At 38.6% G+C, this 20,764-nt stretch overlaps 1 protein-coding gene and 1 gene segment (V, D, J or C); one reads left to right on the top strand and one right to left on the bottom strand.

Annotated features, from left to right (window-relative positions):
- Positions 1-2,955: 2,955 nt before the first annotated feature.
- LOC136177441 (actin, cytoskeletal 3-like) overlaps positions 2,956-20,764 on the bottom strand; it is a 64,378-nt gene continuing 46,569 nt past the window's right edge. The window contains exons 2-5 of one of the 6 annotated variants that reach the window (XR_010665052.1): positions 13,367-13,531; positions 10,344-10,565; positions 3,707-3,750; positions 2,956-3,501 (exon numbers count right to left, since the gene is read on the bottom strand). The gene's annotated coding sequence lies outside the window, so the exon portion shown is untranslated. Of the gene's footprint in view, positions 3,502-3,699; positions 3,751-10,343; positions 10,566-12,114; positions 12,745-12,993; positions 13,201-13,366; positions 13,532-13,909; positions 14,037-20,764 lie in introns of those variants that run through there. The other 5 variants (XR_010665048.1, XR_010665051.1, XR_010665054.1 and 2 more) reach the window with 5 other exon arrangements.
- Positions 20,328-20,764, top strand: part of LOC136177443 (Ig kappa-b4 chain C region-like) — a 133,613-nt gene continuing 133,176 nt past the window's right edge. The window contains exon 1 of the C gene segment in view: positions 20,328-20,541.

The raw sequence follows: 20,764 nt of genomic DNA, 5'->3' as shown, positions 1-20,764 counted from the left end.
TCGTGTTCAAGTGCTCATTTTTCTGTTAAGTTTGTTTTAAATTAAAAAAGTTATTTGAGGTTGAAAAACGGGATTTTACGTCATATTTCACGATGATTGACAGCCGCCGATCTTGCGTAGCTCTCTTTGTGAATAGCAAAAGTTATGTAGTGAAAGAAAGCCGAGACGCCATTGAATTTTTCCGTTGAGTTTTTTCGTCTTTTTTGAGCTGGAAGAATGAGTTGTTCTACAGGAAACTGTTCTAACCGACCTGAGGGAGCTAAGGGATTTTTGCAGTTTTTTCGGTAAGTAAAAAAGTGTGATTTATGTGTCATTGTTTGGTTAAAGTCGTTATCTAGCTAGCTAACACATAAGCAGTCTAAGGTTAGAAATGTTGTAAAGCTAGGTTACTTATCCAGCATGACTTATCTTTTTATTTTATTTTTTAACATGAGCAAACCTAATAACTAACATGCTATGTTTCTTGATATTGTCATATGTCTATTGTGATTGAAATTGTATTTAAAACCAAGAATCGTAATATAAAATCTGCTCATAGATGTGGTTCATTGACTGTACAGTTATTTTACAGTAAAAATAAAAACGTCTGGTAAAGTCTCAAAAGTATCTAGGACAAAAACAAAGTCACATAATTTAAATCTGGCCTGCATCATTACTAATGTGTACATGTTTACAGTCTGAGTGATAAGTGGACTATACCGAGAGGAACAGGTTTTACTTTAACCGTGCAGGCTGAAATTCATAGTACTATATACGAGGGTAGAGTAGTTCTCTATGTATCCAGATAAAACTAAAGGTAAGATCTAATTTAATATAATTGTTACTGCGGCGGTGTAATGTAATATTAACTGAGCATCATGCTGCTTAAATGTGCTAAATGTTCTGCATTGTCTTCCACACACGACCAATTCAACAGTCACAAGTTGATCATATTGTAAATTTAATGACGCTGATTGAGAAATTGTTCTAAAAATTGACAAAACCTGACAAACATTGCAGTGATTGTGACTGTATCTGTATTTAACACCTTTGAAAGGAAGGTGTTAACCCAGGAGACCAGTGTTACACACAACATGCTGCTGTTATGGTAGTTAGGAGGAGACAATAAAAGAAGACATAAAGATCGCGTTTTCCCCCACACATGTTAATATGTTTTAAATGTCATGCATTTATTTTTTAATTTCGCTTCGATAATCGTTAACGAAGAGAAACACCAGGATTAAACTACAGGCTATTGTTGCCTTTTTATAGTCAAAGAAAACTGAACATCCACAGCCTCTGCATTCAAAAGAATTTCAACATGGACATTTATGTCTTCCTATTTCCCTCTTTTCGTCAACATTATATTTTAAACTGGGATTTCTTTTTTCTCAGGTTGTGCGTCTCTCCCCCAGCTCGCCCCCTCCGGTGCGCTCCTCTCCATAATGCGCTCGTCTCCTCCCTCTAAAGCTGCTGCTACTCTGTAGGACGCTTGGATTGGGGCACCTCACCAATAAAATACTATTTGATATTTTATAAGCAGTTTGCCACCACACTGCACTTTTACTCTCCAAAGGCAATATGAGCATGTGCGTGACAACTTTAACAAAGCTTTACCACACAGTCACACCACCCACACAGCTGATCCAGGATTTACTGTAGCATCTTTTACAGCACTAAAAGGTCATGTACAGGCAAACAGAGAGAAGGGAAAAGAAACAATCTGTGCTCTCAAATAACAAAGCAGTCTCAAATCTTTTTGAGGAATTACAGCTAAATTATTTTACTTTGCATACAGTACATCCTCTGATAAATAAAGTGAAGTACTTTGATTGCATTTCTGTGCTGTTCCTGTAGGTGACCATGATGCAGCCAGACTGAAGCAGCAGGTTGTGAAGGTGGGCGCCATCATCCTGTCTTTGCAGTGCTGATTCTGAAGAGAACGCCTTCACATTGGACTCAAAGGTAAAATGATCTCTCATATGATTGGACCGTTTTATTGTAACCGCTTTCAGCATCAAAGTCATTTTAGTAACAATTTATAATCCTTCTTAAAATGTAAGGAAGACTAGCAGAAGATTTTAACAGCATTTATGGTTCTGCAAGAAGTCTAGTTCATGTTTAAATTGTTCTTCTTTCTGTCTTCAAGGAAATCAATGCCCAAAGGAAACAGCAGTCCAGACTCTGATTCCAGCTCCGGTGAGGTTCAGCACACAAATTGGCTGTCTGATTATCTGAGAATATTTAACATTAGTTTAATTTATCAGGCTGGCCCATGTGATGACAGTTTACAATAATCTTCAATAGAAAGTGGCAGGAACACTTTTGTCTTAAAACATGAATTCATAAAGCTGATAATATTATTGAATCTTGTTTTATTATATATTTTGTTTTTCCTCATAAATAGTTCTCCTGTCTTAAAAACAAACTTTAGAACCTGAAGTTTAGCAGAACCTGAGGACAGATCTGATTTCAGGTCTGAGGCAGAAACATCACAGTAAAATTCATTATACTTTACATTTAACTCCATGATTGTTTTTCTTTATTACAGAAGATGCCCTCAGATTCAGATCCATCAACAACCACTGACAACATGGAGGACTCGTCCCCTGAGCGTTTCCTGTCCTCTCTCGATGGTCTTCTTCTCTTCAGTTATTAACTCTTGAAAACAGCAGCACAAAATGCCAGACTGTTTGACAAGTCTGTGATTGAATAAATTGAAATGAAATCTCATGCGTATCTTGCTATGCTTATTGGCTTTAAATGTTTAATATTAAATAAGTTTGAAGGCCATTTATCTCAGACGAGCCCAGCTGTGACAAGCTGAGCTTGTCTGTTAGCTTTGCTGTTGTCTTAGCTGTCAAGAAGAAATTAATGTCAGTTCAAGGCCTTTTCAAATGTGAGCTATAAACTTAACTGCTAAATTATTTTACTGTGACCAACATGTTGTACTCCAGTTAATCAGAGACAGTCATATTAGATTTTTAAAAAGTTTATTTAAACATTTTATGAAAAGAAATCTTCAATAAACAACTCCTGGCTTCATTAACCATGTGGAAAATAAGTAAGGGAGACCATCAGGCCCAATTGCTGGGACATAGGAGAAAGTATAAAAAATAATTTAACAAAGAAATCCCAACAAAAATGAAATAAAGTTTAGAGATCCTGGATGATTGTTTGACTGTTAAAATATGATGGAAAAGCAAATCCAACACAACCCTCCAGCATCTGGCCTTTCAAACACAGGGCAACATCATGTAAAGAAAAATAAATTGAATATTGACCTGGATCTGTGTTTTATCTGAGGATGACTATGGTAGCCTTCTCACTGTTCACTGTCACAAAGACTCTGTCCACCTTCTTCAGACGTCGATCAGCTCCTCTGGGTGATGGCAGAGAGGACTCTTCATCTGGGAGAGCTGCTGGTATAAGGTCATTTCTACCACAGTGGATGAGCAGGGCATCTGGCACAGGTGAAAAAAGGAGGAGGTTCCTTCAAACTATGTGACCCCAGCCTGACCACTGTAACAGGTGTGCAGATGAAGGTTGAAATGAGTAATTTTTAGATTCTTTTGATTGTAAAATGGAAAAGAAAACATCACCTTCTATTTAACATTTGGCTGGTGTATGACTCAGTGTGATTTTTATTTTAGAAGACTGTATTGTTAACAATAGCTTGTTTTGACAAAAGATAACTTTTAACAGACGATTTTAACTTACACTTCACCTCTGTGGAAGATGTCAGACCAGCTGCTTTTATCTCTTCTTTGCCTAAATGAAAATACAAAAAACAATTGATTTACTGTTCACTTAAATATGTTAAAAATCCCCCCCCCCCTTTTGGCTGGGGGCTTATTGCACTTCCGGTGCTTCTGCAGCCAGCCTCAAGCGGAACCTCGAGGAACTGCAGTTTTTTGTACTTCCGCATTGGCTTCATTTTTCGAGACCGGAGGTTGCCCCTTGCTTTTTGCCCATTTAATTAGCGGTAAAAAACGATTTATACATGTAAAAAGTAACATATAGAGTATATAGTTAAGTATACTGAGGTGGACCCAAAAAATGCATACTGAATGACCACGAAGGTTCAGTATACTGAAACTCCATACTGAATAGTACGTACTGCCTACTGAACTGTGACAATTCGGAAAGGGCCCGTGAGAGCGAACACAGCGGGGCGGAGGACGTGTGTGAGGAATAGGAGACATCGGAGGAGAAGTTTGGCGAGCTTTAGTTTAGTTTAGTTAAAGATGTGTCCTGTATTTTCTCTGTTATTTAAAAATGTTGATAATATTGCTTGATTTTAATTTTGAATCATACTGTACATGTTTTGACCTTGTGAAAAACTTTGTTTTTAAAAGTGCTGTAGCATATAACGATAAATAGGCCTATGTTTATTATTGTTATCATTATTACAACAACAGGTGTTTAATTCAATGTGTTTTTAATATTGGGGAGTGATGAGAGCGAGAGCGAACACAGCGGGGCAGAGTATGTGTGTGTGTGTGTGTTTGTGTGTGTGTGTGAGAAATAGAGAGGAGACATCGGAGGAGAGGTTTGGCGAGTTTTAGTTTAGTGGTAGTTTAGTTAAAAATGTTGCCTGTGTTTCCTCTGTTATTTCAAAATGTTAAAAACATGTTGATAATATTGCTTGATTGTTTAATTGATTTTAACTTTGAATCATACTGTACATAGTTCACCCTTGTGAAACACTTTGTTTTGAAAAGTGCCGTAGGCCTATACCGATAAATACGGTATGTTAATTATTATTATAATTATTAATACAACAGGTGTTTAATTCAATGTGTTTTTAATATTGTTATTTTCAAATAAAATGAAGTTCTTCAAAAAAAGCTCTTTATAAAAACAAGATCTGGTCTGCAAATCTTTATTTCTAAATGTGAGTGTTGAAAAACGGGGGTCGTCTTATATTCGGACCAATACGGTATAACAATTTTCCTTCTCTGTCATTCCAATAGGCTCATCACCGTATAGTAGAGGAACTTGGGCCCCTAAAAGTTCAGATACCCCTACCCGAGGTAAAACAAAGCATAACCATATTTTTTCAAAACTTGAACATGTCTAGTTTATGAAACGGATACTTGTATAAAAATCTTTTACTGCAAAATAACTGTTCATTGTTATAATATAGTCAAAGTTACTAGTTTGAGATCTGGGAAGAAAGATGTTTTAGTTTTATTTGGGCTGTTTGTTAATGTCACCTTACTTTCTTTATCATCTGTTTTCAATCACAGGATGAAGCACAGAGCAGTGAATCTAAGGAGATGCAGCTGCAGCACCTTTGATGACTGTAACGGGTTAAGACAACATCAGGAAATATTTGATGTACATTACCTGGTTTGATGTTTTAATAAATGGTGTTTTGGATTGATATGAAAATGACTTGGTTCATGTGTCTCTCTCTGCCCTCTGGCCTAACGTGATCTTCTATCACTGCGGTGAACATTTTGCAAGGGAGCACCAAAAAGTATCTTGTTCACATGCAGGGGTGTGTCCAGAGGGGCGGCCTGGGCCCCCCTTTGACATCTGATCTGCCAACCCAGAATCCAGCCTAATTGGCTGTTAGTCTAGACAGAGGCGGGACTTCAGATGAAATCATCAACTCTGGCTGTTTTCAACAGGCTGCTGATAGTTTTCTTTACAAGTTAATTTTGTTTCTGTTTCTGTGCTTTCAGTTGTAAATGAATATTTTTCCCTTCACATACAAATTTCCAAGGAAAAATGTGTGTACGCGGTTTAACTTGTGACAGACTTAATCACTAATAAATGTATTTCTGCAAGTTAGACAGCTCACAAGAGTTTGAGTTCAAAGTATTGTAAATTATTATAAATTATGTCGAGTCCCTAAAGCATCCAGCTTAGACATGTTGCCAAATTGTTATTAGTAATCAGTATGTTACCTTCAAACTATCAGTAGAATTCAAACGCCAAACACTGCATGTGCTATCTGATGAACACTTTCCTTTCAGCTTGTAATTTAATCATTTTAATTAATTTTATTTAATTATGTATATATATATATATATGTGCTCTTTGTCTAAATTTTAGCAGCACCTTTATCTACAATGAATAAAAATAAGAACAAAACATTGAATGATCCATTTATATCCAGAATCTCCATCATGATCTTACTACTTTTCATTTAAGTCACATGATAACAGATTTTAAATGTTTGTTTACTTCTGTATTTCTGGCAAAACACCAGACATGCAACTACACCTTATCTACAGTGTAGTGCATCTACTCTAATAAATGCTTTGACTTCATAGTTATATCTCATTAATTTGAAAGTAGCCTGTGAATACTATTAAACACATTAAGACTTCAAAATGAATTAAAAACTTTAATTAAAAACAAGAACACTGAACATTGCATTTAATGGCAGCAAAGGTTTAGGCAAGCTCCTCCTCCTCCTCCTCCTCAAACTCTCCATCCTCCTCGACGGTGGCGTCCTGGTACTGCTGGTACTCGGACACCAGGTCGTTCATGTTGCTGTCCGAGCTCAGCAACATGAACTCAACAAAGTGGCTGCTGTTTTTGGGGTTGGCAATTTAAGGGTGCGGAAACTGATGTTACACAGAGCCTCGTTGTCAATACAGAAGGTTTCGTCTGTGTTTTCTACAAGCTGTTGGAATGACAGTGTGGCGTTGTAGGGCTCAACGACTGTGTCTGATACTTTGGGTGAGGGCACCACGCTGTAGGTTTTCATAATACGGTTGGGGTTCTCTTCACGGATTTTGCTGATGAGCAGTGTGCCCATCCCAGAGCCAGTACCACCACCAAGAGAGTGTGTGAGCTGGAAGCCCTGCAGGCAGTCACAGTTCTCTGCCTCCTTCCTCACTACATCCTGGACAGAGTCCACCAGCTCTGCACCCTCCGTGTAGTGACCTTTGGCCCAGTTGTTGCCAGCACCACCCTGGCTTTTCCAAAAGAGGAAAGGAAATAAAATCAAGCTTAACAGTATTTAAATGCAAAATGAGCAGTTGAACGTCACTTCTGGATGTCAATGTATCAACTGCGGACATTTTTTTTTGTTTTAATTTTTTTTAAACTTCCTATATTTTGCATTGCGGGAACGATTACGTCCACCGAATAAGATTTAAATAATGATTTTAACCACTCAACGGTCAATCCCATCCGCGGTGGTTAACTGATATCTAACGGTTGAGTTCTTCAAACAACCGGCGTATAAATTAACACAATTTATCGGATTTGTAAATTAGGTAAAATCGATTTATATTCGTTACAATTCGACGCATCACAACCCATAAGGGCAGCTTTTGAGATTTAAGGTTTGAATTACACGTTCACAAAAGCACAGAGGACGCGGCGTATCTTTTCTAAAATACGTTGATTTCAACCGCACAAAACACATAAAAAGCTGTCCTAAACTTGGTACCAATCTAGTTTCCGCATTGACCGACCTGGAGAAGCACAATTTCCCTCATTTTTTTTTTGTTTGTTTTGTGTCTGTTAGCGCGCACCAACGGCACAACCATCTGTTTTATACTACAGCTGAGCCCCGCCCTCTACCCCTCAGCTCGAACGTTGGTTGGCTCATTTCTTTACGCTTGATGTACACGAACAGATTTAGACCAATGAAATCCCTGTCTTCTCCACTATTGGTCCAGTGTGTCTGTCAATCACATTCGTGTCAAACGTATGACTACCGTTAATCTGTCGACGTTGGCCATGACCTTGGCTTACGTCCCTCATGATGGCAGAAAAGAAATGCGACACCGACAACAGATTTAATTCATTTCACAGCCGCATGCAAGCGTGTTAAAAGAAAATAAAACTCATCGATCAGCTAATCTTAATAAACTATTTTGCCTGTATCTAGTTATAAAACGTCGAGTCAATTTTAAATATTTAAAACAAAAATACACTGTTGGTCTACTAGATACTAAAAAATATTTAACAGTTAAAAAGAACAGAACCATTTATTAAATAAAAAATGTACATCTATAGTGAAAATATATCTTTATATCTTAAACTGTATTAATTAATTTTTCACTTTGACTTGACTGTGATAACTTTTTTTGATTCATGACGATTTTATAGTTTTTATGTATCCTACTTATAACTTTGGTTTTAATTAAGTGCTATAATATATATACATCACATACATAGCATGGTTTGGGTGAAAAGTTTGCAAGACTCAGTCCAGACTGTTGCAGTACATTTAGGGGACAAAGAAGACGGTTTCTTTCAAATGAAGCCAGTAAACGAGGCAGACTGAGCTGTTCATCCTGGCCTTTACACGAGGCTCTGACTGAAAACACTACAGTCACTATAGTGACTATCTAATGTCCAAATTTCTTATCTTGCCTTTAGTCACTTGCATAGGTGTATGGAATGTTCTTGACGCATAAAAAATAAACAAATGTCCAAAAAGTACTTTCTGATGTTCCAGTTTATTGTCACATATGAAGCAGAGACAAACCGTGATGATGATATGATGAGTTGTTATTTCCGAGATTATACTGTTGTCGTTCTTTTGTTATGTTAAATATCCTACTTGCGTTATCCTGTGTTACGTTCTGTTATGGTAAGAACCGTATGTTCCCACCACCTATGCCCCCGTTTCCTGTAACCTGTGACATATAAACACTCAACCAACCACCTGACCAATTAACCCAAATGATCAATTATCACCACCTAGTGTCCAATCTGAGTACATAAATAAACATATAAACTAAAGCCATAGAAACAAAACACATAAATACACACACACTAAATTGGCTCCTACAGTCACATTTAATGGTGATTCCCACGTCAGAGCTGAGCTTTAGGTCACATGACAACCCCCCTTTGCCTTTTAAAGAGCAAAATACTAAGACAAGCAAGCACACAGAGGAAAACATGCAGAAAAAGAGCAACTTAATTACATGCAAAACAAAATAATTCAATGCAAAAACTCCACATCCAAAAAGTAAACTTAATATTTATATACAGGTTGGCTTAAGGGGTCTTCAAGGTTTCATGGTAAAGAGATAAATACAGCAGATTTGGCAACACCCTTCACAAGTAATGACCACTACTGTGAAAGAGAAAAAAAAAACATGCACACAACTTTTAACAATTCTAAACAAAACTCAGGAAATCATTTATAAGACACATCACTCAAATAGAAAAAATGACACATCAAACACAAACTGTTCCTGCAGCAGTAGCATCAACTTCATCTGCTTATTCTACAGACATGAGAGGTATTAGCACTCAAATACCGCACTTCAAATCTTACACCATGAACACAACAAAAGACATGCTGACCAAAGGGCTCTTCAGCTGGAAAATAACCATTAATTTACAATGACTCAGCTACATGTTTACTAGTAAACTTCATATCCCACAAATCCACACGTCTCTCCCCACCGGTTCACACTCCTGCAGAAACAGCAAACTTGCATGTACAATGAGCTTTAACCAAAAGAGGGAACCACTTTATCTCATCTGCAAGAAATTAAAAATGTTCCTAGATAATGTGTTAACATCTTCTAAAGCTGTAATGTTATGATATGTGTGAGGGGAAAAAAGACATAACATTACAAGCAAACATTTTCTTGATATTTAAGGGGGAAAAAATGGAACATAAAATCCAGAAAAAAAGTTTGAGAAAAGTGGTCTTAATAATCCATCTTAAGATCATTTAATGGTGTTTCTATCCAATATTTTAGATTGTGAACACTGCACAGCTGCACTGATCTTAATCATTCAAAATCCAACTTGCACCATGTCGCACACATTAAGATCAAACTGTTACACCAACTGTGTTTACATCTTTGTATAAAGATATATTTGATATTTGATTATATAGTCAGCACGTTGAGTGATTTATCTTTGTCCCTCAATTGCTTATTTTGGAAAAAATAATTGGCAGACATCAATTAAAGGCCAGCTTCAATTCTTGTCTCTTAAACATAAACATTTCTATACTTTAAACTCTTGCTTATTATTTGATGGGACACAAAATAGAACACAACTTGGGAAAGTTTAGACACAGTTTAAGGCGCTTAATGAACAGTAACATTGACGGACAACATTTTAAGGGCATAAATATAATTTTCATCCATGCCATGTTTGCTGCTCTTAGCAACAGGGCTTAGAGCAAAGAGCCTGGAACCTCGAGCAAATAGCTTAAGAGTGTGCAGCGGGTCAGTAGCAGCTCAGGTGATAGGTAAGAGTACACTAGTCAGGATCCACACCGACTGCAGGTTTAAAGCCGTAAATACATATAAAAGGAGTTTATATATTATATTAAAGGAGGACCGGTCCATGGCACTGTTTTCGGGCTATGTTTGTATATTGCACTTTGTGTAGTAAAAAGTTAATCGGTACATTACTCAGATGATGATCTGCGGTCCGTACTCCTCGTATTCTTCCTGACTGATCCATGCGGAGCTGAAGGTGGGCAGGTTGGCAAGCACTGCTCCTCCCCTCCACACTGAAAAGTCTCTGTCCTTCGGGCTGGTAACATGAACACTCTCCCCCGTGTCGGGGGGGAACCAGTCCTTTGATTTCAGTCTGGAGCCGCTCAGGCAGGCCGTCCAGCAGGGTGTTCCCTCCTACAGGAGCAGATAGAAAGGAAACTCAAAACATGACCAAAGCAGTGCTACAAAAAGGGCGTGTACTCACTGCTATAAACCATCATTTTCATTTTTGTATTTTGGTGTACTGTGACTTTTTTTTATTTTTATAGGTACTCTCCTCATAGCAGGTTCTCTGGGTTCTTCACATGATGGAACTAAACAAACAGAGTTACTGAAGGGGCACCTCATGAAGCTAACGGTTAATCATTCTACCTTACATGCTTTCCTCTAACTGCTAAAATAAATAGCAAATGTTCTAAATCTTCAAAGCAGGTACATACACCTACACTGGTGTCGACGTTACAATGCATCTTAAAAGGGTATAATCATCTTTTATTTTGATGGTGGGGTCAGTCTGGTAAAAAGAAAGTTTGTTTAATGAGCTGTTTGAATCAGTCTGGGGTCCTGTTTTGATTGCTAAATGATTCCCCTGTTGTTGTGCTCGAAGCTCCTGCAGGAACAAAGTGTGTGCATGTGCACCTCAGCAGAGATGGAGATCGTGCGGGAGATGAAGGAGAAGTGCTGCTGTGTCGCTCTGAACTACGAGTCTGAGCTGAGCCGGGGGAGGTCGTCCTGCAGAGAGATGCATTACACCAGTGGTTCTCAAACCTTTTAGACTGTGTACCACCTCCGAAAATATTTGGCTCTCCAAGTACCACCATTATGGTAGATGTTAAAATACACTGTAGGCCTATTTCTACACACATTTTACGCAGGAGGTTATTTATTATTGACTGTTGGCAGCCACACTACAGGACTCTATAGTGAACACTAGTTCAGAACACAACTCTGACATTTACCCAAATCCAAAAAAAAGTGCAGCACAATAGAAATAAAAACTTTATACCAACAACCTGTTTGAGAATATTTAATCTCCAGTGTTTCCCACACAAACACGATACCTGGGCCCAAGTATATATCCCACCTGTTCTTAGGGAGCGGGGGGAGAGAGAGGGAGCGGGGGGAGAGAGAGCGTGCGAGAGAGTGCAGGCGCGCGCTCTGCAGGCTCCGTGCAACCAGAGCCGCTGTATTCTAAGTCTCTGCGTTCAACATAGCAAAACTGCCTTTTAAAAAAAAATCCCTCTCAACTCCTGAGGAGTGTTAACACTAGAACCGTCAAGACCGTGTGACGGACGGTTTGGGTTTTTATAATACAAATAACTCTTTTTAAATAAAAACGTACAAGCCTCTCATCCAATGACTTTTCTTAAATATGTGTCCTGTATGTTTTCTGAAGCCTATGTGTAACTAAAATAAAACACACAAGATTTCTGAGCATTTATACCTCTAACCGCCGGCGCCTTCATATTGACGGCAGTTGAAAATGATACATTTCCCTGGATTGTTTTCGCACGTCGTTTTAATTTTTATTAGTTATTGTTTCTATTTATAGACTTCATATATATGCACAGGAATTTAACAAAGAGCGACAGATAGATAGGATATACAAATAGACAGATAGAGACCATAGACAGATAGATACATGCTCATTCTTGAGCCGGCAAAGGAACAGAGAGAGGAACACCTGCATGTCAAGGCCAGTCTGACGTCGGTGCCCACTGAGCCACAGCATCCACAAGAGCTGAGAAGAAGGCAGTGCAAGAAAAATATGACCATTGTCTCCTGCAAGGGGTTCAAGCGCCCTGTGAGTGGGAAGTGCACCGTAAAGGTTGAACAATTTTGCCGCAGGTATGTGCATCACGTGCCGCGGCGCTGTCCGAGGTGCTGATCGTTCATTTGTTCATCTGTTTGTTTGTTCGCTGCTGCATCTGTTATGGATTTCTGCAGTTCTTTTTCTAGGCTATATAGTTTGTCATGCCCATAGATAGACGTGTTTTTGTTGTTGTTTTTGTTGTGCGTGTGTTGGTCAATGATTTCCTCTATGTCGGGGAAACAAACCCAGTTGCAGAGAGGAGGAGGAGCATCGGTGTTTAGCTCTTTTTTTTGCAGTGTTTTTATTAAAATGCATAGCCTAATATATCCAACAATATAAAAGACTAAAACTTATGTATGTTTCATTATTGTACAATGTGTTTTAACAACGGGAGACGTGGAGCAGCAGAAAAAAACGGCGCTCTAAAAAAGCCGACAGATATTTTAAATTAACGACATGCGACATTTAAAAGGTTACCAATCCTGCCTTATAATGATAGTCTATTTGGTTTGCAGATAAAAGTAAGTTGTATTTAACTTCATCAAAAAAATGCATTATTTGTGTGCTTCTGAGCACAAACAATTTTGGGCAGATTAAAGTTGTTTCTTGCAAAAACTACATTAATTTAGAGGGGAAAACACATTTGATATAAATACAACTCAATGGATACAAGACAGATAAGATAAGAGTAAAAAGAAAAAAAAAGATGTGACTTTAAGACCACTTGTTTAAAACAAAGTAATCTTTTATTTTATTTAATAAAAGGTTTGTTTTGGGGGATTTAATGCTTTTATTGGAGAAATAAGACAGTGGATAGTCAGAAATATGGTAGAGAGAGAGAGAGAGAGAGAGAGAGAGAGAGAGTGGGGTGTGCAGGACGGAAAGGAGCCACAGGTCAGTGATGGTTCTTGGGGCTTGGGTGGAGTCTTTTTCACCTTCTGGGTCACATATAAAGTTCTGAAACACAAAGTTATGACAAGAGAGTTGTACTTGAATGACACTATTATTTGGTTTGTATGGAACGAGCACGAGCACAAGGCGTCATGATTCTGCCTCACCAGACAGGAACATCTTCAGAGTTTGTCATTAATGCGTCAGGTGAGATAAACACTTTGGATCTTACCTACAGGTGCTCACATCCGCAGCAGTCCCCTTCAAGGCATAGTACAGGTGTTTTGGTTTGCTTGTTGTTCCTATGACCTTGTAGCATTGAGGGGGGTGGTACTGGTCTTGGTATTCAGTACTCATTTTGGGTTGAGAGGGTTCTCTCTGAGAGCCTAGATTATTCCTGTAAATGGTGGAAAAGTAACTTTATACAACTTCAACAACACTGGAGTGATGCTTTAACCTTTGTAAGACATACAGAGTAAAGGGCAGTAAACAATAAAGGGCTGAAATTCATTCAGAGGAAGACAAAAGATAAAAGGCTTAAGGTAAACAAAACACAGACATCTTTGGCATCTCACACAAAGGTAACATTTTATGTAAAACCTGCTAAATTGCAATTGATGACAGCTTTACAACATACACAATCAGCATAGGCTAAACCCTGTCAGGAGTAAGCTGATCACACATTTTGGCAGCTGCATCATATTTTTTACAATTAACACAAACAACATGAATTTACAGTTCACATTTTATGTAAAACTAATTTAACCATGCCTACCTGGTGTATAATACAAAAGCACACAATCAGCATTGATATACAACTGCAAGGACTCACATCTGTATAACACAAAAACACGCACACAAGAGCATTAACGTGAGCATCACGGCCACGAGGAAGCAGCTAACTGGTAAGCTAACTAGCATTAGCTCGGTATGTAAACAATCTGAAACTCGTAAAATAAAATAAACATTTCTTCACATAAATGTCCGAAACTCTAACAGTACATTCTAAACGGGTTCATGGACAAAATACATGTTACCTAAAGTTTTTGGAACAGTTTTAAACCATTAAACAGAGATATGTTGGTCGCAGCATTTAACACACACACCCACCTTCAGCTCAGGAGAGATTCCTTTGCTGAGGTACGTACGGTGGCCAGCTAGGAGCCCTACAGTTGCGCTATTAGACCACCAGGCGGCAACAAAGTAACATAAATATGACAGACACATTAATTTTGTAGAAATTCAAAAGAGATTCATTCTAACTCTGTTACACAAGCTCACCTCATTGATTCTCCTTGTTGTTGGTGGTTGGTGGGCTGGGTGATTTGCACCTTGGGCTTCATCTCTTCCAGGTCTAGAAAGTCTGAATTATTGACCGGGGTGTGTGTGTGTTGAACGAGAGCGTCTAAAAATAAACATCAGTGATACGGGCCGGTTGTCAAGGCGAGGACACCTTAACAAACAAAAACAAATTATGGACGATTCTGTCCACAAAATCAAGTGCCTTGCGAAGTTTGTCCACTAGATGGCAAAGGCAATAGATTTTGATACATTTTTAAACTTCAAATGCTAAAAAAATGCTATTTATAGGCTTTTGTCAGATTATAACAGAACCAGAGTTAGAGCATGTATTACTACTTCAGGCCTGTATACATATGGCCTATACAGTGGTATATAACTAGAAAGGAAACAAAAACACGGTGTAGATGGAGGGCTCAACTGCAAGAATAAAGGAGATTTAGGCCTACTGATCCCAAATGAATAGAATGCATATATCAATAAAACAGAACTCCAATAAAGAGAAGAAATACATTTATTGAATCATTTTCTTTATGTCCAGTGCTTTGCAAGCTGCCATTGTGCGTCTCACTGACTTAAAGCTCCTGTGAGGAACTTTCAGTGTGCTGCGATCTCAGTTTGCTGATCATGTGTAATTAGTGTTTGCTGATGAACAATGTCATCCTGCCATCTCTTAAAAGTCAAATGTTCCACTCAATGTGAATATAAGCTGTGGAAAATGTAAACAATGGCTGTTTCTGCAGCATGCTGTAATCCACTTCATCTGTCACCTACCCCCTGGCAGTGATTACAAGCGTTGATAACGGATATGAAGGAATGATCTAACTGGTCAATGATGTTCTTGTTTGCTTTCGTAGATCATAAAAAGGCATCGTTTTATAGTTTGTCTGTTTCTTAACCAGCTTAAAACCCCTCACATGATCTTGAAATGTATAGAGGGATACAAACTAGTTTTGTACCCAACCAAAAGAAAACAGCACTCATCGTCACACAGTCAAGTCTACACGAGCAGAGTATAATAGAGATGTGTCGCTCACGGACGAGTCAACTCTATGAGATGATTCTTTTATGTATATGATTGTAGCCGGCTCCCGTTTGAGAGCTAACACCCCCCCCCCCATTTTTTGTTGTTATTTAGTACATGACAGAATGAAGGGATGATCTTTTCTCCACTCTGCACAGCCACAGGCACACCACTGTATAATACCATAATGTATTATACCAAGCATCGTGTAAAATGGGGTTAATTCTGGAAATTATACGATTTAGTAAAGTATAGTATAATACTTACAATGAATCATTTCAGTACAGTGCATTGCACACATACCGGTGTCAATCACAGACCAAAAACAATACTACATTTGGCGGATTTAATAAAAGCCAAATTGTTGCCAAATGCTGTTTGGGAGCTCTTCTTGCTCAGCTGAGCCAAAAGACCAGGATCACTAAAAAGAGCCGGTATGTCCATGGTATCATCACTGGAGTAAAAAGTAAAAAGCCCCATTACAAACTACGTAGTGATTTTAAACTGTAATCCGTACTTTAACACTATTCTATAACATCACTTATTCATTTTAAGGAACTGCTGAAGTCAGATCTTTATTAAAGAGATACTTCAAATTAACTTGTGATGACTTATTACTAGCCCAAAGATCTTTAGTACTTCCCTTTACACTAAAACCAAAAGAGTGAATAAGCTACCTTAAGTTATCTCATGTTTACTTTGTTGACCAAATTATTCATTGATTTTTTTGTTTTTGTTTTTGAATTCTTGCTCATTTTTGTCAGTTGTCAGTTTTGAAACTTGTTAGTCTTGTTGTGAAGCAGTTTGAGCTGCATGATATTCACATTACATGGTCACGTTGAAACTCAAGGGTTGGACCTTTTGCCCCATATAGCTTTTATAAAAGCTTTATGCCCTCAAATCTCTTGAATGTTAGGATCATGCCCTCTTAATGAAAAGCATTATGTGTTGTAATGCAGTTGTAATGCAACACAACAATAACTCCAGTCCGCTACTGCCTCTAACTAATGCATTTCAAGTGGTTAAGGATCGCCCCGTGTTAATGACTGTATGTTTACTTCATTCTGAGCTCTCCATCTTTCTCTTTCCTTCTGAGTGATTTGGAGTGAAGATGCATTAAAAAGCAAAGAGGCTGGAGAAGTCAGGAGTCTGCTGAGGTTTATGGATATTTGAAGCCCTTTCACATTAAGTATTACTGACTGCATATGAAAAATGACTGCTTTATTTCTGACCGCATATGAAAATTGACTGCTCTCTTCAGTGACATCGTGTACCGAAAAAAATCATCTCTGCATTTTGAAATGATGGAACAGGGTTAGAGGATAGATGTTGATCATGCTCTTCATAAAATATGGATTAAAAGAAGCTCAAATTGAGAGCAACAGTCTCCAAAATAAATGTACAGAGCATCCTTCAGCATCAGTGCATTACCAGCTGCACTGATCTCAGATAGCTGTGCTGAAGATTAGTACATACGTAAGGTTATCATTCGGTCGTTTAAACACAGTCTTGTGTTATGAGAGTGGATAAGGGTTCGATTTAAAGTTGAAGTATGTTCTGGCTAATTGCCCACATCAATGTTTTTTTATACCCCCATCATGACAACCTCAAATGAGAAATCAATGCATCAAACACAGTGGGCACACTGTGGGGTCGCCAAACGCCTCCATCTCTTTTAGAGACGCGTTGATGTGCTTTGTAACTCCCTTATCTCCACTTGATGTCTATTAAACAGCCTCAAAAAAATTATGCTATTTTCACGCCATTAGATGTTTCAGTAAGTCCCTTTACCCGCCCTTTGACCCTGTTTTACAGTAAGCCATGTTAAGTTTCAACAAAATGCAACTGTCTGCGTCTTTACGCAGCGGTCCGTCTTTGTCAAACAAGGGATATGAAAGTGATTCTATATATTTGCACATCATGGCAATTGTAATGCGACTGCAAGAGCTCAAAGGGAGCGGGTCAATAAATTATGTTAATCAGTCCAGGCAGATTGGAGGCATGTACTTCCCTGGATCATATGATGACACCTGTGCTATTTATTTAACAACTTGCACCCTTTGGAAACCCTCCAGGTGAAGAAGAGGAGAAGAAAAGAAGAAGAAGAAGAAAAAGAAAGATGGCGCCAGCTTACAGACTTCAACTGAAGAATCCAAAGAGCAGGTGATGGAAGCAGAGCCCTCTGAGCAAAAGAGGAAGCGCTCAGCAGCTGGGGATTTGGATCCAGAGGTCGCCAACTCTCAGAAGACACCTGGGAAACTGTCCGATAAAAAAAGACGACGGTCGACCACAGCAGAGGGAAGTGATAGTGAGCTGCCATCAAAGATAAGGAGAGCAAGTGAAAGTGAAGGTGTGCAAAAGGAAAAGGATGTCACAAAGACGAGTAAGTTATTTTATCATCTTCTGCTCCATTCCAGGTCTAATTCATTTTCTTTTGCTTGTCCTCTCTAAAAACAAAGCTGCAATAAAACCACAAGTAGCATGTTGTGTAAACTGTGTCATTCCCATTGTTTTCTGTAGAAGCGCCTGCTCAAAGCGAAACAGAGAGGAAGGCAGTTGAGGAAGGGAAAGAAAACATGGATGACTCCACAGTTAAAGCAAAGAGGAAGAGAAATAAGAAACACAAGGAGAAACTGAAAATCGAGGAGGAAGTCATCCCACTCCAGGTTCTATCAAAGTGAGATCAACATCCCTTTTTCTTTAATGCTGTCATCGTAATGATTAAGTAAAAGAAAACCCCCTTTTCAAAATGTCATTTTTCTAACACAATGATTGTCTTCCTCTTTGGCGTGAAGGAAGGAGTGGCTGCTGCTGAAGGACGAGTATCTGATCTTGTAGAAGCGCAGCATGACGTCCCTAAAGAGGTGCATGACCAAGATATATTGCAAGGAGCCCAAGGTGCAAAAGGAGCACAAGGAGCACAAGAGACACGTGGAGACGGTCGATGATCCTCAAGATGGAATAGTGACTTTGAAATCATCTGATCCCAGTGAGTTCAGAATATAAAGACTAACAGCTGACTGTATAAATAAACACTAGTGGTGTTTTAAAAAGTTAAACTCTCTGTAGAAAAAACGTCTTTGACTCTGGATGATCAGCCATTCACAGTTTCATGTATATTCTTGTATTGTTTGGGATTAATCTCTCTGTTGGCAGTCAGGTCAGAGGTGAATCATTTTTGTAGTCCAGTGTGATGATAATGTGGCTGAAACTTCAACATTCTAAATAGGAGTGGGGATTTCCTGTGTAACTCCTGACACCATATGAAAAGCGATACCTGACCCACGGTAGTCATGGTATGACGATCCAGTGACTCTGCAGAAATCGGTGTATTGCTTCACAATTTAACGATTACGCCACAGTGTCTGAAAAACTGAAGAGTAAAGTACGCCCCCTTAAAAAAATCACTTCCATGAACATGTATTTATTCAGTGCGTTGTTTGTGTCAGCTTTACAGAAGTAATAATAATAATAATAATAATAATAAAGTTTATTTATATTGCGCTTTTCGCAGACAAAGGTCAAAAGTGCTTTACATCAACAAAAAACAACAGCATACATACAATAAAAGAAGGGAAAAGAAATAGTGACGCATTGGAGCAAATTTGACAGGAAAGCTGTTTTGTGCCATATTTTTCATTTAAATTATACATAATATGAGTCGGTGTGTATTTTAGAGGTCTACCAGAGGGAACAACAAGGTTTAACCTGTATCCCTGTGTGACATTTTTCTATTGTGTTCAGTGATGTCCACAGTGTGCAGTTTATGTGCAGCTGTGTCGCTCTTTTAGTACCGTCTGTTTCCACTTTGTAAAGTTTACTTTGCACTCCTACTAGCTACACTACGGTAGTTGAGATCTCAACATGCAGTGAAAGTTGATAAGTACAGACCCTCGTCTCTGGAGTCGTGCTTCCCACCTTCGCTGGTCACTTGTTCACTGAAACAGTATTCCACTGTTTGCTTTAAACACCATTATGACCTCAGGACGGAAAAAAGATGGTACAAGTGGCGTTGTTAACTCCATCTGCGTCACTCGGTAGGTTTCCCAGCGTGCTGTTTTTGATGAGGGGGCTGCTCTCACTGTAATGACGGTGCATGCCTCAGTTTACATGAGTACTTCGTTTGCACTGATATACAGAACGCAGCCAACATTCTAGATGAAGTTATCAAGTCAGTACAACAATATAATGCCTTTTAGAAATTTTGTCCAACCCCTACTTCCTATAACAATGGAAGTATTTGTCCTGGAACTAGTTTATACTAAATCCAGGACAAAGGGAAACAGTATGGACGTTACAACATGACTCTAACTTCATAAGATCAACTTGTTGGTGAGTTTCTGAAAAGATCTGACATCTTCAAACAGAAGCTAAAGGTCAGAACAATATTGCATTATTTGTTTTGTTTGGTTAAATACTAACATATTGATTTGTGTTTTTCTGTTTCCTTCTAGATGAGAAATGTAACAAAAGCGATAAAGCGAATAACCACGGCCCTCAGTTTACCAGCGGTGTCATCATTAAGATCACAGACAGCAAGCCGCTACCACAGAGGAAGATCATCAAAGTACAGTATCTGTTCCATTGTGCATATTTACATCCAAGACTCTTTGTCATGCACATTTCAAACATCCCTTTAGATCACTACCAGTCTGTTCTACACTAACTGTAAAGTTGATCACAGCAGCTGGTGCACTGCAGAATTGTCATTTTTTCGTTTATTAGCACATACCTCCACCTGCTGCTTTCTGTTTTTGTCTCTGTATCCACAGAGTCCAGAGGACAGGTCACAGTGACTCAGCCTGCAGCAGTGAGCTTTGCTCTGGGAGCCTCCGTCTCCATCTCATGTACGACCAGTCAGAATGTTTATAATAATAACCATTTAGCCTGGTACCAACAGAAAGATGGAGGAACTCCTAAACTGCTTATATACGCTGCTAGCACTCGAGCATCAGGGATTCCAGATCATTTTTCAGGCAGTGGATCAAACTCTGCCTTCACTCTGACCATCAGTGGAGTCCAGACTGAAGATGCAGCAGTTTACTACTGTCAGAGTTATCATGAAATCAACAGTCAGAATGTGTTCACACAGTGAAAAAGCGTCGTACAAAAACCTCCCTCAGTCAGACTGAACAGAAACTGAACTGACTGCTGCAGCTGGAAGTTTCTGCAGAGACTGACACACTTCACTGAAGCAGCTCAGACATGATAAAGACCTTAAAAAAATACCCTTATATTTGGTTTGGATTATAAACCTCATTGTAAATGCACTTAAACACTACATACTCTTTACAAGCAGAGGATTAT

The sequence above is a fragment of the Labrus bergylta genome, chromosome 22 (assembly GCF_963930695.1).
Source record: "Labrus bergylta chromosome 22, fLabBer1.1, whole genome shotgun sequence".
In the NCBI taxonomy this organism is placed as follows: domain Eukaryota; kingdom Metazoa; phylum Chordata; class Actinopteri; order Labriformes; family Labridae; genus Labrus; species Labrus bergylta.
Note: the sequence above shows the minus strand (reverse complement) of the source record. Positions and strands in the feature narration are given on the sequence as shown.